Source organism: Schistocerca nitens, chromosome 10 (genome assembly GCF_023898315.1).
Source record: "Schistocerca nitens isolate TAMUIC-IGC-003100 chromosome 10, iqSchNite1.1, whole genome shotgun sequence".
Classification (NCBI taxonomy): Eukaryota; Metazoa; Arthropoda; class Insecta; order Orthoptera; family Acrididae; genus Schistocerca; species Schistocerca nitens.
In genome coordinates, this window is record NC_064623.1 from 219472429 (window position 1) to 219489584 (window position 17156).

General features: G+C 40.8%; 1 protein-coding gene and 1 non-coding gene across 2 annotated transcripts in view; both read left to right on the plus strand.

The window, feature by feature from the left end:
- The window catches only part of LOC126210020 (uncharacterized), a 161887-nt gene that overhangs the window by 99349 nt on the left and 45382 nt on the right, over positions 1 to 17156 (plus strand). The gene's annotated exons all lie outside the window — the stretch shown is intronic.
- On the plus strand, positions 15931 to 16003 carry Trnaf-gaa (transfer RNA phenylalanine (anticodon GAA)). The gene has a single exon. It is a non-coding gene; the product is annotated as a tRNA-Phe (tRNA).

Below are 17156 nucleotides of genomic sequence, written 5' to 3' on the forward strand. Positions count from 1 at the left end.
AACTAACTGCGTGAATAATTACATGTTTTGACAAATTCAACACAGCTTCAAATGTTCAATAAATATGCCTCTTCTGTCTGAAATAATGAAATATTCATTTCTTCCTGCATTCGTTGACACTGAGGTGACAAAAGCAATGGGATACCCCCTAATATCTTGTTGGACCTCCTTTTGCGTGGCATAGTGCAGCAACTTCACATGACTGGAAGCCCCTGCAGAAATATTGAGCCTTGCTGCCTCTAAAGTCGTCCATAATTGCGGAAGTGTTGGTGGTGCAGGATGTTATTCATGGACTGACCTCTTGATCATGTGCCACAAATGTTCAATGGGATTCATGTTGGGTGATCTGGGTGGCCTATCACTTGAATTGTCCAGAATGATCTTCAATCCAATTGTGAGCAGCTGTGACTTTGTGACATGACATCGTCGTCTGGGAGCATGAAGTCCGTAAATGGCTGCAAATGATTCCAAGCATCTGAACACAACTATTTCCATTCAGTCATCGGTTCGATTGGACTGGGGTCCATTCCATGTAAACATGGCCCACACCACTATGGAACCACCACCAGTTTGCACATAGCCTTGTTGGTCTGCACAACACTTGAACCCTACCGTTGGCTCTTACCAACTGAAATTGGGACTCATCTGACCAGACCACAGTCTTTCAGTCATCGAGGGTCAAACCTATACGGTCACGAGCCCAAGAGAGGCACTAGAGGAGGAGGGGGATATTAGTGTTTAACATCCTGTTGACAACGAGGTCATTAGAGATGGATCACTAGCTTGGCTTAGAGAAGGATGGAGAAGGAAAGCAGCCATGCTCTTTCAAAGGAACCATCCCGGCATTTGCCTTAAGGAATTCAGGGAAATCACTGGTAACCTTAATCAGGACACATTTTTGAACCGTCGTCCTTCCAAATGCAAGTCCAGTGTGCTAACCTCAGCGCTAACCTGCTGGAGGCACTGCAGGTGATGTGGTGCTGTTAGCGGAGGCACTCGTGTAAATCGTCTGCTGCCATAGCTCATTAACACCAGATTTTGCCACACTATCCTAATGGATATGTTCGTCAAACATCCCACATTGATTTCTTGTGGTTATTTTGTGCAGTGTTACTTGTCTCTTAGCAGTGACACCTCTACATAAACGCCACTGCCGTCAGTCGTTAAGCGAAGGCTGTGTTGTCCGTGGTGAGAGTAATACCTGACCCACAGAATTGCAGATCAGTATCCCAAACCTTGGTTTGCTGCAGAATCCTTGAACATATTCTCAGTTCGTATATAATAAACTTTTTTGTTTTTTGACTGAGAAGCTTATGTCTACGAATCAGCATGGTTTTAGAAAGCATTGCTCTTGTGGAACTCAGCTTGACCTTTTCTCACATGATCTTCTTCTCTTCTTCGGTTATCAACCCACAGGTTGGTTGGCAGCAGCACGCCATTCCGTTCTTTTGTCAACTTGATATATAGTGTGAACTATGGATGAAGAGCATCAGGTAGATTCCATATTTCTAGATTTCTGGAAAGCATTTGACACGGTGCTCCATTGCAGGCTGTTTACGAAGGTGAGAGCATATGGAATAGTTCACAGATATGTGAATGGCTTGATGACTTCTTAAGTAATAGAACTCGGTATGTTGTCCTCGATGGCGAGTGTTCATCGGAGTGCCCCAGGGAAGTGTGATAGGACCACTTTTGTTCTCTATATACATAAATGATTTTGTGGACAGGGTGGGCAGCAACTTGCTGTTGTTTGCTGATGGTGCTGTGGTGTACGGTAAGGTGTCAAAGTTTAGTGACTGTACAAAGATACAAGATGGCTTAGACAAAATTGCTAGTTTTTTTGTTGAATTGTGGTTTATTTATCTCATAATGTACATAATCTAAATAATTTGATTCAGATACAGGAGACACTTCAAATTGTGGTGTGATGAATGGCAGCTAGCTCTAAATGTATGGAAATGTAAGTTCATGCAGATGAGTAGGGAAAACAAACCTGTAATAATCATCTTGTGGTGCAGTTCTTCTTGTTGTCTCCATGCTTACTAAGAAAATGGGATGAGAAGTTCCGCCTTATGCAAGACACCTTTTTTCTTTTGTCTTGTCTGGGTGAAACAAAAGAAAAAAGGTGTCTTGCATAAGGCGGAACTTCTCATCCCAAACCTGTAATGTTTGTATACACCATTAGTATACACCATTGACACAGTCATGTCATTTTAACATCTCAGGGTAACATTGCAAAGCAGTCTGAAATGGAATGAATGTGTGATGATGGTGGTAGGAAAGGTGAATGGTCAACTTCAGTTCATTGGGAAAATTTTAGGAAAGTGTGGTTCATCTGTAAAGGAGACTGCAATAAGACACTGGTGCAATTTATTCTTGAATACTGGTTGAGTGTTTGGGATCCGTGACAGGTCGGATTGAAGGGGGACATTGAAGCAATTCAGGATGCTAGATTTTTTACTGGTAGGTTCGAACAACATGTAAGTGTTACAGAGTTGCTTCGGTAACTCAAATGAGAATCCCTGAGGAAAGGCGACGTTCTTTTCAAAGAATACTGTCGAGAAAATTTAGAGAAACACATTGGAAGCTGACTGCTGAATTATTCTACCTGTTTAAAATGTGTACATTATGAATTTAATAAACCACAGTTCATAAGCTTAGTAGATGTGCTGGAGAAAGAAGTGTAATCATTCATTCCATCAGAGGTGGTCAGTTTTGTACGATTATGATTGGGCATTCGTGAACATCATGACTGAAGTGAAGCAGAACATATTGACAATGATGTTCCCATATTAATATCAAGGAGTTACATGAACTAATTTTCTGCATACACCAAAGCACTTGGCTAGACACCGAAGGGTGATCCAACGATTTTCCATTAGAAACACACCCTTGCAACTTTAGACTGTGTATAACATGATTGTTGAGCACAGCTGAATGAAAACGAACTCTAATGTGATGCTGATATGAGGGAATTTCAAGTATATTGTGTTGTTTCTTGGTATTACAGTTAGAGATAAGCACAAAGATGGGTTTTGAAGAAAGGTGCAAGCACAGTCACTCTGGCTGTTGAAAATGTTATGTTGAGACTTCGTTCAACCTGTAACCGGATTTCAGTTTTCTGATTTGTGCTTGAAAGTGTGTGTTTTGCAGATGGTGTAATTTTTGTGTAGTATTTAACATGCCTACTTAACAACCATTTAAATAAGTACTCCAATTCATTTAAAGCTAGCTCCAATTCATTTAAAGTTTACCTGAACAATGATCTTAAGAAATTAATTGAACACTTGTTAATTCTCAGAAGATTCGTTGCATCCAGTTCAGAAATATAAGTATAAACTCATTCACTTTTGTTTGTGAATCCAGTTACTTTTAAAACCTTTGTAGGGACTATCATCCTCTCATAATGGTTAGGTTTGACTTTGTGGCTGCTATAGGTGTCATATCAAATAAAACTTGATCACTGAATCTTTAATTATATGACTGTAACCAGTAACGAAAAACCATTTCTGTCATAAACTGCGTGTAAAATATAGCAAAGGGCCTATAATACAGCATTTCATGGACTGGATAGTCAAGCCGTTTTTGATTCTTATGCTCTGCTGTTCACTTTATTTTAAATAAGCCTCTTTTTTAGAGAATCTTATGATTTATGTAGCGAAATGCCTCAGGTACATAAAGATCACTCCAGTCTCTTTGCACAAATCGTACTTCAACAGCAAAGGAATATATTGGTTGCCCTGCTGCTCAGTCTTTGAACTCATTGTGGTTTTTACTTAGTGTATAATGTCAAATGAAATGCCTATCAGACCTTGCATTTTCAAGGATTTCACAGAAAATTGTTAAGCAACACTGGAGTTAATATCCATTTGTAAGTGAGTTTACTTTGTTGTTACATGAAGGACACCAGTATGTGCAGCCTAGTTTCTGGGATTTAATTAGAATAGACAATAGATTCCAAACCATCAGTTGCCTGAAGAAATGCTTATACATTTTTTAACAGGCAGGCTTAGTTCGCTGTCCAACTTGCTCTTCAATGGAGCTTTGTCACTCCGAATTATGCATTTTCCTCTTTGATGGAATATAGAGTTTTGTTTTTCTAATTCTCTGTTCACAAGTCATACCATTGTCTCCTAAGTATTTTGGGAAAAAATCTGCATTAATATTTATGCCTTGTTGACTCTTTTATTTGTGTCCATGAAAGATTGCTTCCTACCACCTCCATTTGTCCTTTTATTTTCATTCAGGGACTTCTTTTGTTCTTTAGGTGTTTGAGTTAAAGACTTTTTTATAGATGGTAAAGTTTAGTATCTTCCAATACATGCTTTGACCCATGCTGAAAATCTCTATTATACAAGACACTTAATTATACTCAACATGAAGTCTTATTTTATTTTATTCATTTTTCTTTTCAAACAAGATTGGAGCCGCATATGATTTTTAACAGTTTTATCGACACAACAATGACAACTGAATTTAATGGAAAATGGACAGTAAAAAAATGAAATATTTTAATGTATAAAAAGTGAACAAGTTTTTGTGTGCAAGAGAAAGTTTACACAAGAATCAGAATAACAAGACGAGGAAGGCTGCATACATTAATTCACTTTTGCAGTTTCAGTTTCTATGTACCTCGGAAAAAGAGAAGACTTAAATTCAGTTATAATAGTATAAATTTAATTTTCTAAAGAAATTCTTGGACATTTATAGGAGAAATTGTTATGTTATGCAAGAACTTCAAGTGAAATTATTTCTGAACAGTAGGGCGGAAGGAAGTAGAGGGTAGGGGTGGAGGGGGAGGGGAGTGGGGGAGAGAGAGAGGGGGGGGGTCGGCTCGGGGAGAGATTACAGGATTATTCTGCAGTTCACTCTTTAATTGTTTGGGAGAGGATTCGTAGATGACATTCAGACTATGCTCCACTCTCAGATAGCTTGTGGGAAACAACGAACATCTAAATATTTCTGTGTGAGCCCTGATTTCTCTGCTTTATTGTACTGGTCAGTTCTCCTTATGTAATTTGGAGTCAACAAAGTCTTTTGGCATCCAGAGTAGAAAGTTGGCGACTAAAATTTCGAGAAAATATCTTGCCACAAAAAACACCTTTTTACTAAAAAAACATCGTCTAAATACCATTAGCTGGGCTTGAAATGTTTATTTGTCAAACTGGTATTCGGCTGTATAACCCATCATCAGTGGCATCTGGTACGGAGGAACGAACAAGTGTATGAGGGTGGTTTGAAAAGTTCTCAGAATCACCACGAGAAGTCAGCGCTAGTGCAACGAGTTGTTCACGTGGTATTCATTGGACTGTTACCTGTAAACATGTGAAACTTCAGTGCTCTTGGAAGAGAGCTGTGGCAGTGACGTGGCTCTGTTGTTGTTCCTGTGTAGCGATTTGCGAAGATGGGAAAAAAATTGAGGTTTGCGCAGTGATTAAGGACTTCGTAAAGAAAGGTATGAAAGCAAAGGACATTCATGCCGATTTGCAGGATATACTGAGGGACTTTGCTCCTTCATATTCAGCTGTTGCCAAGTGAACAAATGAATTTAAATTTGGTCAGGAGAGCTTAGATGATGACCCGCACAGTGGTTGGCCAAGATGTGTCACCACTCAAGAAATCATTGCAAAAGTGCACAAAATGTTCATTGAGGATCACCGATTGAAAGTGTGTGACCTCTGAAAGGGTATATCACATTTTAACTGAAGGCTTAGAAATGAAAAAATTATCTGCAACATAGGTTCCACAACTCTTGACGCACGCCCGCACATGTGCCGTCACTATGGCAAAATTACACGAACAAAGGCATGAGTTGTTGCCACACCCACCTTATTCATCTGATATGCTCCATCAGTCTTCCATCTCTTTCCAAAACTGAAAATTGTTTTTTGTGGACGAAGATTCACTTCAAACGAAGAACTGATAGCTGCAGTTGACAACTATTTTGCAGGCCTGGAGGAAACTCATTTTCGAGATGGGATCAAGGCACTGGAATATCATTTGACGAAGTACATTAATCTACAAGGAGACTACATTGAAAAAGAAAAAAGTTTCAGTGAATTAAATACTTTTTTTTATTGCGCTCCGAGAACTTTTCAAACTACCCTTGTATGTATCAGGTGGTTATAATTAAACTTTCCCTATTTAACACATTATAGCACAGAAACTAATTACCTTATGAGTACCAAACTTGGTAGCATTTATGTCCAAAGTATGAGGTGCATGAATTCCATGCCTCCGAGCATTACTATCTAGTTCCAACTATGGCCACCAGGTGCAGTGAGCAGTCATATCGTGATGCATAGCCTCGCACACCAGACCAGTCACAGTGCACTTGTTGACCTATCAACATGAGCTTGGACAAATGGAGTAGGAAATTATTGGTGATGCTCTATTATCAAACCAATAGTAATGCTGCAACTGTACTTCGAGAATATCGCTGGCTGAAAGGATTACGGAAGGGTCCTCTTTCTCCACCTGTTGTGCGGAGCATGATGAAGAAGTTTGTATCAGCTGGAGAACTAGGTGTCGCTCCGCGAAGAGGCCGACGGCTGGTTGATGAAATTGACGAGATCCATATCGTACAGCAACTTACATCGCGGGATGCACAACGACGTGTTGACTTCACTCTTCACTTCCTTGCAAGGATTTAAGTTGACAAAGGCTGGCTGTGGACCATAATATGGACAGACGAAGCTCATTTTTCTCTGGTGGTTGAGGTGAACACACAGAATTGCCTACTGTGAGGATCTTCACCTCCAGTCACTGTGCATGAAGTTCCTCTGTATGATGAATGTGTCACTGTATGGTGTATCTTCATGGCTACGTTCATCATTGGCCCATTCTTTTTTGAACAGATTGGCTCTCAAGCACCAAAGGTGTGTAGTGTGATTGGCCAGTGTTAATGTGATATGCTTCGCCAGCATGTCACACCTACTCTGCAGCAGAGAGGCGCATTGAACTCAACAATTTTCATGCAAGATGGGTTCCCACCGCGCATCACTTGTGAAGTTCACCTGTTTCTCTGAAACACATTTGGAAACTATAGAATTACCAGCTGATCATTTCCAAATGCTTGGCCAGCATGATCACCTGTTCTCACTCCCTGTGATTTCTGGTTGTAGATCTACCTGAATGACAGTGTTTACCAGGGTAACATTCACACATGTCCTGATCTGCAGCACTGTGTATCGAGAGAGAGAGCCAGCATACCTACAGACATAGTTTGTTCTGCTGTGCAAAATGCAAGCCTGTGCTTTCAGACTCTTCTGAACACTGATGGGCACCATATTGAGGCCATTTTCTATCAGTAATGTACCGGTATGTAATGGTATGATGTACATTATGTGATCAAAAGTATCCGGACACCTCCAAAAACATATGTTTTTCACAGTAGGTGCATTGTGCTGCCACCTACTGCCAGGTACTCTGTATCAGCAACCTCAGTGGTCATTAGACATTGTGAGAGAGCATACGGGGGTGCTCCATGAAACTCGCAGACTATGAATGTGAGTGGGTGCCACTTGTGTCATATGTCTGTACGCAATATTTCCACACTCCTAAACATTCCTAGGTCCACTGTTTCTGATCTCATAGTGAAGTGGAAATGTGAAGGAACATGTACAGCACAAAAGCATACAGGCTGACCTCGTCTGTTGACTGACAGAGACCTCTGACTGTTAAAGAGGGTCGTAATGTGTAATAGGCAGACATCTATCCAGACCTTCAAACAGGAATTCCAAACTGCATCAGGATCCACTGCAAGTACTATGACAGTTAGGTGGAAGGTGAGAAAACTTAGATTTCGTGGTCGAGCGGCTGCTCATAAGCCACACATCATGCCGGTAAATGTCAAACGATGCCTCGCTTGGTGTAAGGAACATAAACATAGGACGATTGAACTGTGGAAAAATGTTGTGTGGAGTGACGAATCACGGTGCACAATATAGTGATCGGATGGCAGGGTGTGGATATGGTGAATGCCCGGTGAACGTCATCTCCCAGTGTGTGTAGTGCCAACAGTAAAATTTGGAGGCAGTGATGTTATGGTGTGGTTGTGTTTTTCATGGAGGGGGCTTGCACCCCTTGTTGTTTTGCATGGCACTATCACTGCACAGGCCTACATTGATGTTGTAAGCACCTTCTTGCTTCCCACTGTTGAAGAGCAATTTGGGGACGGCGATTGCATCTTTCAACACAATTGAGCACCTGTTCATAATGAATGGCCTGTCGTAGAGTGGTTACACAATAAAAACATCCCTGAAATGGACTGGCCTGCACAGAGTCCTGACCTGAATCCTACAGAACACCTTTGGAATGTTTTGGAATGCTGATGTCATGCCAGGCCTCACCGACTGACATTGATACCTGTCCTCAGTGTAGCACTCCATGAAGAATGGGCTGCCATTCCCCAAGAAACCTTCCAGCACCTGATTGAACATATGCCTGCGAGAGTGGAAGCTGTCATCAAGGCTAAGGGTGGGCCAAAACCACATTGAATTCCAACATTACAGATGGAGAGTGCCATGACCTTGTAAGTTATTTTCAGCCAGGTATCAGGATACTTTTGATCACATAGTGTACCATAGCAGCATTGATTCTGCATTATTTCTCTTCTCCATGTCCCTGAAATTAATTTGACCAAGTTTGGTACTTGTACGGTAATTAGTTTCCGTGTTAAATAGGGTAACTTTAATTATGACCACCTGGTACATCAGTTCATTTTATTTTAATCCATCTTTCAGCATTTTTATGCAATTGATATCATCTAGCTGTGGGGATATCGATCTGTTTCATTTGCCAAGTTTTATATTAGTGTACAGCTTCCCTTAAGATGTTGTTGTTCGAGTTTTAGGCAACAAAAAGTGATGGGAGTGTCAATACCTTTAAGTCATTAAAAAGTGGTCTGCAGGAGGTTTTAGTTTGTAACTCCATAAATAGACTTGATATCCTCTTTTTTTTGTAGATGAAAATTTTTTGGTCCCTGCAGAATTATCCCGTAAAGAGACACCATATTGCAAATGGCAGTGAAAGAAGACATAGCAGGAGTTAAGTAACAAAGGTGTTGTTGCACATGTCTGTAGTTTAGTCAGTAAGAAGGTAAAGCGTGAGAGCTTTCTGCATATGTGGTCCGTTTGTTTGTTCCAAGTTAATTTGGAATGAAGGTATATACCAAGTAGCTTAACAATTGAGCACTCAGTTTCACTGCTTGATAAACTGAAATTGATGTTCATTGTCTTCTCATTGGCTGTCTAGCTCATTGGCTTTGATCCATGTATTAGAGAGGTTAAGTTGCTCTTTGTTTTCTAGTGCAATTTGTGTATGTCTTTCCAAGAGCTAATGTATGTTGTGTCATCAGTATCTAGTACAGATTTATGCGGCATGTTATTGGGAAGATCATTCACAAATATATACAGTAAAAGGTCAAGCATGGAACTTTGAGGAATGCTCTGAGTTAATCTAAGTATTGGGATTTTTGTTATTATAATCTACATTTTTGTTTCCTGTCAGTGAGATAGGAGCTTATGAGGGAGAGTTCTAAGTCTCTGACTCCATAACACCAAAGTTTCTCCAGTAGTATTGTTGGTTCACCAAATAAAATGCTTTGATTGGGTCAATTAGAATGGTTTCAGCAGATAACTTTGGTTCAAATGGGGTTTGTACAAAAGAAATGGTGTCTCAACTGCATTCACTGTTGATCTCCGAATCTATATTGAGTTTGAGTCAGAATATTGTTTTCAGATAAATGTGTGCAAATATCCCATTGTACACAGTATTCTACACTCCTGGAAATGGAAAAAAAAACACATTGACACCGGTGTGTCAGACCCACCATACTTGCTCCGGACACTGCGAGAGGGCTGTACAAGCAATGATCACACGCACGGCACAGCGGACACACCAGGAACCGCGGTGTTGGCCGTCGAATGGCGCTAGCTGTGCAGCATTTGTGCACCGCCGCCGTCAGTGTCGGCCAGTTTGCCGTGGCATACGGGGCTCCATCGCAGTCTTTAACACTGGTAGCATGCCGCGACAGCGTGGACGTGAACCGTATGTGCAGTTGACGGACTTTGAGCGAGGGCATATAGTGGGCATGCGGGAGGCCGGGTGGACGTACCGCCGAATTGCTCAACACGTGGGGCGTGAGGTCTCCACAGTACATCGATGTTGTTGCCAGTGGTCGGCGGAAGGTGCACGTGCCCGTCGACCTGGGACCGGACCGCAGCGACGCACGGATGCACGCCAAGACCGTAGGATCCTACGCAGTGCCGTAGGGGACCGCACCGCCACTTCCCAGCAAATTAGGGACACTGTTGCTCCTGGGGTATCGGCGAGGACCATTCGCAACCGTCTCCATGAAGCTGGGCTACGGTCCCGCACACCGTTAGGCCGTCTTCCGCTCACGCCCCAACATTGTGCAGCCCGCCTCCAGTGGTGTCGCGACAGGCGTGAATGGAGGGACGAATGGAGACGTGTCGTCTTCAGCGATGAGAGTCGCTTCTGCCTTGGTGCCAATGATGGTCGTATGCGTGTTTGGCGCCGTGCAGGTGAGCGCCACAATCAGGACTGCATACGACCGAGGCACACAGGGCCAACACCCGGCATCATGGTGTAGGGAGCGATCTCCTACACTGGCCGTACACCACTGGTGATCGTCGAGGGGACACTGAATAGTGCACGGTACATCCAAACCGTCATCGAACCCATCGTTCTACCATTCCTAGACCGGCAAGGGAACTTGCTGTTCCAACAGGACAATGCACGTCCGCATGTATCCCGTGCCACCCAACGTGCTCTAGAAGGTGTAAGTCAACTACCCTGGCCAGCAAGATCTCCGGATCTGTCCCCCATTGAGCATGTTTGGGACTGGATGAAGCGTCGTCTCACGCGGTCTGCACGTCCAGCACGAACGCTGGTCCAACTGAGGCGCCAGGTGGAAATGGCATGGCAAGCCGTTCCACAGGACTACATCCAGCATCTCTACGATCGTCTCCATGGGAGAATAGCAGCCTGCATTGCTGCGAAAGGTGGATATACACTGTACTAGTGCCGACATTGTGCATGCTCTGTTGCCTGTGTCTATGTGCCTGTGGTTCTGTCAGTGTGATCATGTGATGTATCTGACCCCAGGAATGTGTCAATAAAGTTTCCCCTTCCTGGGACAATGAATTCACGGTGTTCTTATTTCAATTTCCAGGAGTGTATTATTCTGGAGAGAATAACCAGCTGTGAAATTGCTTTTTATGAATAGGGATGCCAACTGTTCTTTTTAGACACTCTGGGAAATGGCCACTAGCATACGTGCAGTTATTGTTGTACAAAGTGGGTTTGATATGAGATCCACTATTTTTTTAATCACAAAATTTGATAAGCCGTGAATGTCCTCAGATTTTGAATTTCCTAGTTTTATTATTGATTTAACCACATCACATAATTATATTCCTGTCCGCTTGAAAGTTGGCACAGAGTTTGAACAATTTTAAAGAAACTGATAGCCAGAAATGAGGTTTAGATTAGGAGCGTACATGAAACTGATAATATGCGTACCAGAAGTTGGGGTGATAGTGGGGTTTGCTGCCTTGACAGAAAATTTATTAAATTCATGTGCTGTGGTATTGACAGCACTTGTAGTGTCTTTATAATTTATAGCTGTACGCAACTCTGCTTTTATAATCCTCCATGCTGACTTGCATCGGTTATTTGAGTTTTCAATGAAATGTTCATTTTCCCTACATTTGGCTATTCCGATTTGTGTACTTTCAAGTCTTATGAGATTGTTATAAGTGGCTTTGTTCACAATACTGCTTTTTACTTTTTCACAGCAAATAATTACCAAGAGCCTTAATTTCTGTCAGTCAGGTGCAAACCTTTGTGTTGTGTTGGGTGCTTGGGTGTTCTGACCGTTCTGACTTTATTACTATATTGTTTTCTGATCTTTGGGCAACAGATACCAAAACTTTTTGGCTTCCTCAACATTGTTGGAAGAAAGTAAGAGAGTATACCAGTGTACTAGTTGTAGTTCCTGCCTATAGAGCTTAATATTCTTATCAGTCAATAATCTAACACCCTGGTACTGAACTTGTTTTTGGTCTGCATTTAACTTCCCAGTAATTAATTTCACCCGTATACCTTTGTGGTCTGATAGGTGATCAACATTAAACAATTCTACTACAAATCCACTTTTATGTACATTTGTTATGAAGTTATCAAGGCAGGATTGAAGCCTCGTAGGACTTTTATTTGTAAAGAAAATATTATATGACCTTAACATATTTGCTAAATTAATATTTCTAGCTGTATGTTTTCCTAACATCAATGTTTAAGTCTCTAAAAATTAGCATGTTGTATTTGGTGTATTTCTGTACATGGACAATAAGTTTTTCTAAGCATTTGGTAAATTTCTCTGCATCATGTTCATCCTTACTGTTGGTAGAAGCATACAGCTGTTTCAAAAACACTTTTAATATGTAAGTCCTTAACATCCAGAACAGTACATTTCAGATCTAAATAATAACTTGTATATATGGAGGAACCCCCATAACCTTCTTTGGGTCTACAGTAACTTGTAATTAGGTGCAACCTGTGGAACATACATTTTTATGTGTTCTTGTTTTAGCTAGCATTCATTTAAGGATAACATCATTCTCCTGTTATCTTTCACTTGAGCAGGAGATGATGCAGATTCTGTACTTAATACAGCCCTGCATGTGGTAGTGGTGTCTTCTTGGAGAGTGCAGTCTGTATTTCAACTTCTGCGGCTTCTGTTGGTCTTGTAGCAATGGTTGAATCTCCCATGTTGTCTGGATTGTCGTACCACTTTGTGGAGATGAATATGTTGATGGGACGGGATTAGCCATTTGATAGTAGACCTACTGTTTGTTTAGCTCCTTCAATAAATTTGCACAGAGCTTAGGTTTTCCTAATTTTGCCATGTGTGATCCATGTCTTGAAAAATCTTTTCACTGAAAAAACCTGTTTATGTTGATTTCTTTGATGTGGTTTGTCATTGTAGTTCTTTTTATTAAATATTTGTTCATCTCCGAGATCTTGTGGTTTTCTCCTGGGATATCAAATCTATAAGGTCTTGCGCAGAGTATTAATTGAGTCTGTATAGGTTTCGAAATAGTTTCATTCAGTGAGCCCATAAATTCATCTTTTCTCTCATTTATGTCTTTTGCTCCAGCTAGGATAATGAAATAGTCATTTTTGCCCTAAATTGAGTGATTTATTTTGTATGTTGTGAGCAACATGCCATTAGACTTTACAAATGATGTACACTTATAGTTGCTTGGTAATATAGTGTTCAACATTTTCATACAGTTTCTGCCATACTGTCTGATAGAAACAATACTTTGTTTGTATTATGACTTTCTTCATTACACTGGCTGCCCAAATGTTTTTGTATGTGAGCAGTGTGAGATATATTTCCACAACTTGACAACTGTATATGTAATAGCATAAATATAAGTTTACTCACATTATGAATCCTAAAGAATTTATAGCTGTCACACATGTGATACGTAATGTAAACAGACTTACATTTCTACTATTACATATGTCAAGCTGTAGTAGTTGGTGTACATACACTTGCTTGTTCCTCTGTATCAGATGCCACTGACAATGGGTTATACTTGGGCAGCAAATAAATCTTTCAAGTGCAGCTCATAGTGTTGAGAAGATGTCCATTAATAAATATCTTAAAACTGCAGAGCACCAAGCACTCAAGATTTTTAAAAACGCCTTTGTTTTAAAATGCCACCCAAACTCGTGTATTATATCTGTGACAATCTGTCCCATATTTTGTAATAATACAAAACAAGTTACCCTTCAGTACATTTTTTATGCTCTTTACGAATTTGATTAGAAGGTCCTGAGAGGAACAGTGATGAGCCTTCTGCAAATCGATAAATATACCGTCAACTTGTCAGTAGCACTTATTACTTCGTGTGAATAAAGAGCCAGTTGTATTTCATAGGAATGATATTTTCTAAATCTGTGTTGTTTATGTGTCAATAGATTGTTTTCTTCGAGGTATTTTGCGAAGGATGCCTACACGTCGATTGTAGCACTAGACACGAATTCGTGAATTACACCTTAAAAAAGGAGGAAGTGACAAAGAAATGGGCAAAATAACAGGTATACGTGCCAATACATTTACTCCATAAAAGTGTTTGTGATAATAGTAATTTAGGATGACTTCACAACGGTAATACTAGAAATAAAAATAATTTACACATAGACTGTGTACCTCTGTCTAGAATCCAGAATGTGGTTTTATATTATGTAAAAACCTGCAACATGTAACTACCAGACATCAGGTAGGAAACTGGAAACCACAGATATGCAAAACAAAAGTAAAAGACTTACTCATTAGCCACTCCTATTATTTATTGGAGTATTTGGACTCTGGGTTGTAAATTCAGCTACATACTAACGTTTGCATCAAACAGGGTTCTTTATCAGTATATACAGATGATAGTGTCCTGGGTGATGTTACATATATTCTTAACTTGGAAGTATTACGAAAGTAGTGTAAGAGGAAGAGCAGTGGCTTGTTTCATATATAATGAAGTACTCTTGAAACAATTCCAATAATTTCTGCTAATTTATTATCAGTTTGAGTAGATTACAGCAAGTTGTAACTGGTTATGCAAGTACTGAGATCCTGCATCTGATGTATAATTTGACTCACTCCACAGCCTGTAGACCCTCCATCATTACGGAATGTTTGGAACGCAATGTGAGAATAAGAAATACAATGTTTATATCTGTGAAGTAATCTAGTCTACATTTATGATGTCCATGGCATGGATTCCTAATAGACATTAGCAGAATGTGAGTGGGATGTGAAAGGAGCCACAGTATGTGGATGTAACATCCTCATTACACCAATCTCAGGTTCCAGAATTTATTTCTTAAATAATTTATTGTGATCACACTAGAGCAACCGACAAAATTTCTTGGTGTGTTCCTACAGCGTATTAATATTAATTGGAGAAAGTGAGCATAAGTTATCAAACAAACGTTGCTCAGCAGTTTGTACTGATCTGGTCCCACTGCGCCGTATATGCAATACAAGGGAATTATATATTATGTTATGAGACCAAGATGCAGCTGTGTTAGATTATATTGTTTATTGCAGTAGGCCTATTTTGGCGTGATTGTCATCTGCAGCATATATCAGGTGGTCTTGCTACCCATATGACATTGATGTCTCGGTTGCTGTCACACTGCTGTAAGTCCGCGCCCTTTGATGTTGGTGGATCTACAGTAGGTGTTAAACTTTTGCTGGAGCAGTTTCATAGTTCGACAACTTCAAAAACAATCGCGCCAGCAAGTTTTAGTACTTACTATAGCTCCACCAACATCGAAGAAGCAAACTTATGTATTAGTGTGACGGCAACTGATACGTCGATGTCATATGGATTCAAGACCACCTGATATAACGTGAAGATGGCAATCACGCCGAAATAGGCCTTTTGTAATAAACAATATAATGGAGCACAGCAGCGTCTTGGTCTCATAGCACAATACATAATGTTGATCAGCATGTTCATAACACGGAGCAGACAGTCACGTACGATACATCCTGTGTCGAAATTTTGATGTTGCCACCACAGTTTTGTCGTGAAACCTTCAAAAACAGTACATTTTGTAAATCAAACCGAGCGGAAGCGAAAGTCAATACGTTGTGCCATTTTCATACGCTTAGCACCTTGTTCTAGTAGCTAGACACTCAGTTACGGCTTAATAAAATCAAAACTAATTCTAAACAAAGACGAGGACAAAATAAGCACAGCCTAAGTGCAAACTGCCGCCTCCCTTTAATTAATATGACAGTATTGTAAACAATAAATTATTTTTACATTTAGGAAAAAAAGGTAGCGTCCGAGATAATGTTATATAGTCACAGAATGCGGTGAGATATGGGCCGAAATGGCTCAGTTGGGAGAGCGTTAGACTGAAGATCTAAAGGTCCCTGGTTCGATCCCGGGTTTCGGCATTTGTTTTTTCTTTCTTTTTTTTTTTCTTATTTTCCTCCACTGATTCATTTGATCAGTGCCATGAGAACACGAAACAGAATCGTAGTCAAATAGCGCAACGAAACAACGTTTTTGGTATTGATCTGTCCGAGCGAAGATGGCCCGTGAAGCTGAGAACGCAGCTAAGATACACGAATGCATAACTGTAAGCCCGAGAAAAATTTATTCGCACCTAAGATATTTATTAGTATGGATCAGTGGAGGCGAGGACTGTTGCAAGGGAACGATATACACTATGTGATCAAAAGTACCCGGACAACTCCAAAACTTACGTTTTTCATATTGGGTGCATTGTGCTGCCACTGCCAGGTACTCCATACCAGCGAACTCAGTAGTCATTAGACATAGTGAGAGAGCAGAATGGGGCGCTCCGCGGAACTCACGGACTTCGAACATGGTCAGGTGATTGGGTGTCACTTGTGTCATAAGTCTGTACGCTAGATTTCCACACTCCCAAACATCCCTAGGTCCACTGTTTGCGATGTGATAGTTAAGTGGAAACGTGATGGACACTTACAGCACAAAAACGTACAGGCTGACCTCGTCTGTTGACTGACAGAGATCGTCGACAGTTGAAGAGGGTCGTAATGTGTAATAGGTAGATATCTATCCAGACCATCACACAGTAATTCCAAACTGCATGAGGATCCACTGCAAGTACTATGACAGTTAGACGGGAGGTGAGAAAACGGATTTCATGGTCGAGCGGCTGCTCATGAGCTACACATCGCAACGGTAAATGCCAAACGACGCCTCGCTTGGTGTAAGCAGCGTAAACATTGGGCGATTGAACAGTGGAAAAAAGATTTATGTAATTTTTTCGAAGTAATTTCGGCCACATTGAATACACCTCTCCATCGTCCGAAACCAATCCCTAAACCATTTCTCCCAGGTTTCTGTAGGGAATAAGGCACACTCGTTGTCCCAAGTCCTCAGGAGGGCCTCATCACTTGAAAACTGTACTCCTTTCAGCTTCATTTTAACATGCGGGAACAGTGCAAAGTCACAAGAAACGAGGTCTGGACTGTAAGGAGGGTGCTCAAGAAGTTTCAGTCCTGTACCCCGCAAATATTTGCTGCATGCTTTTGCGCGGTGACCTAGAGCGTTGTCGCG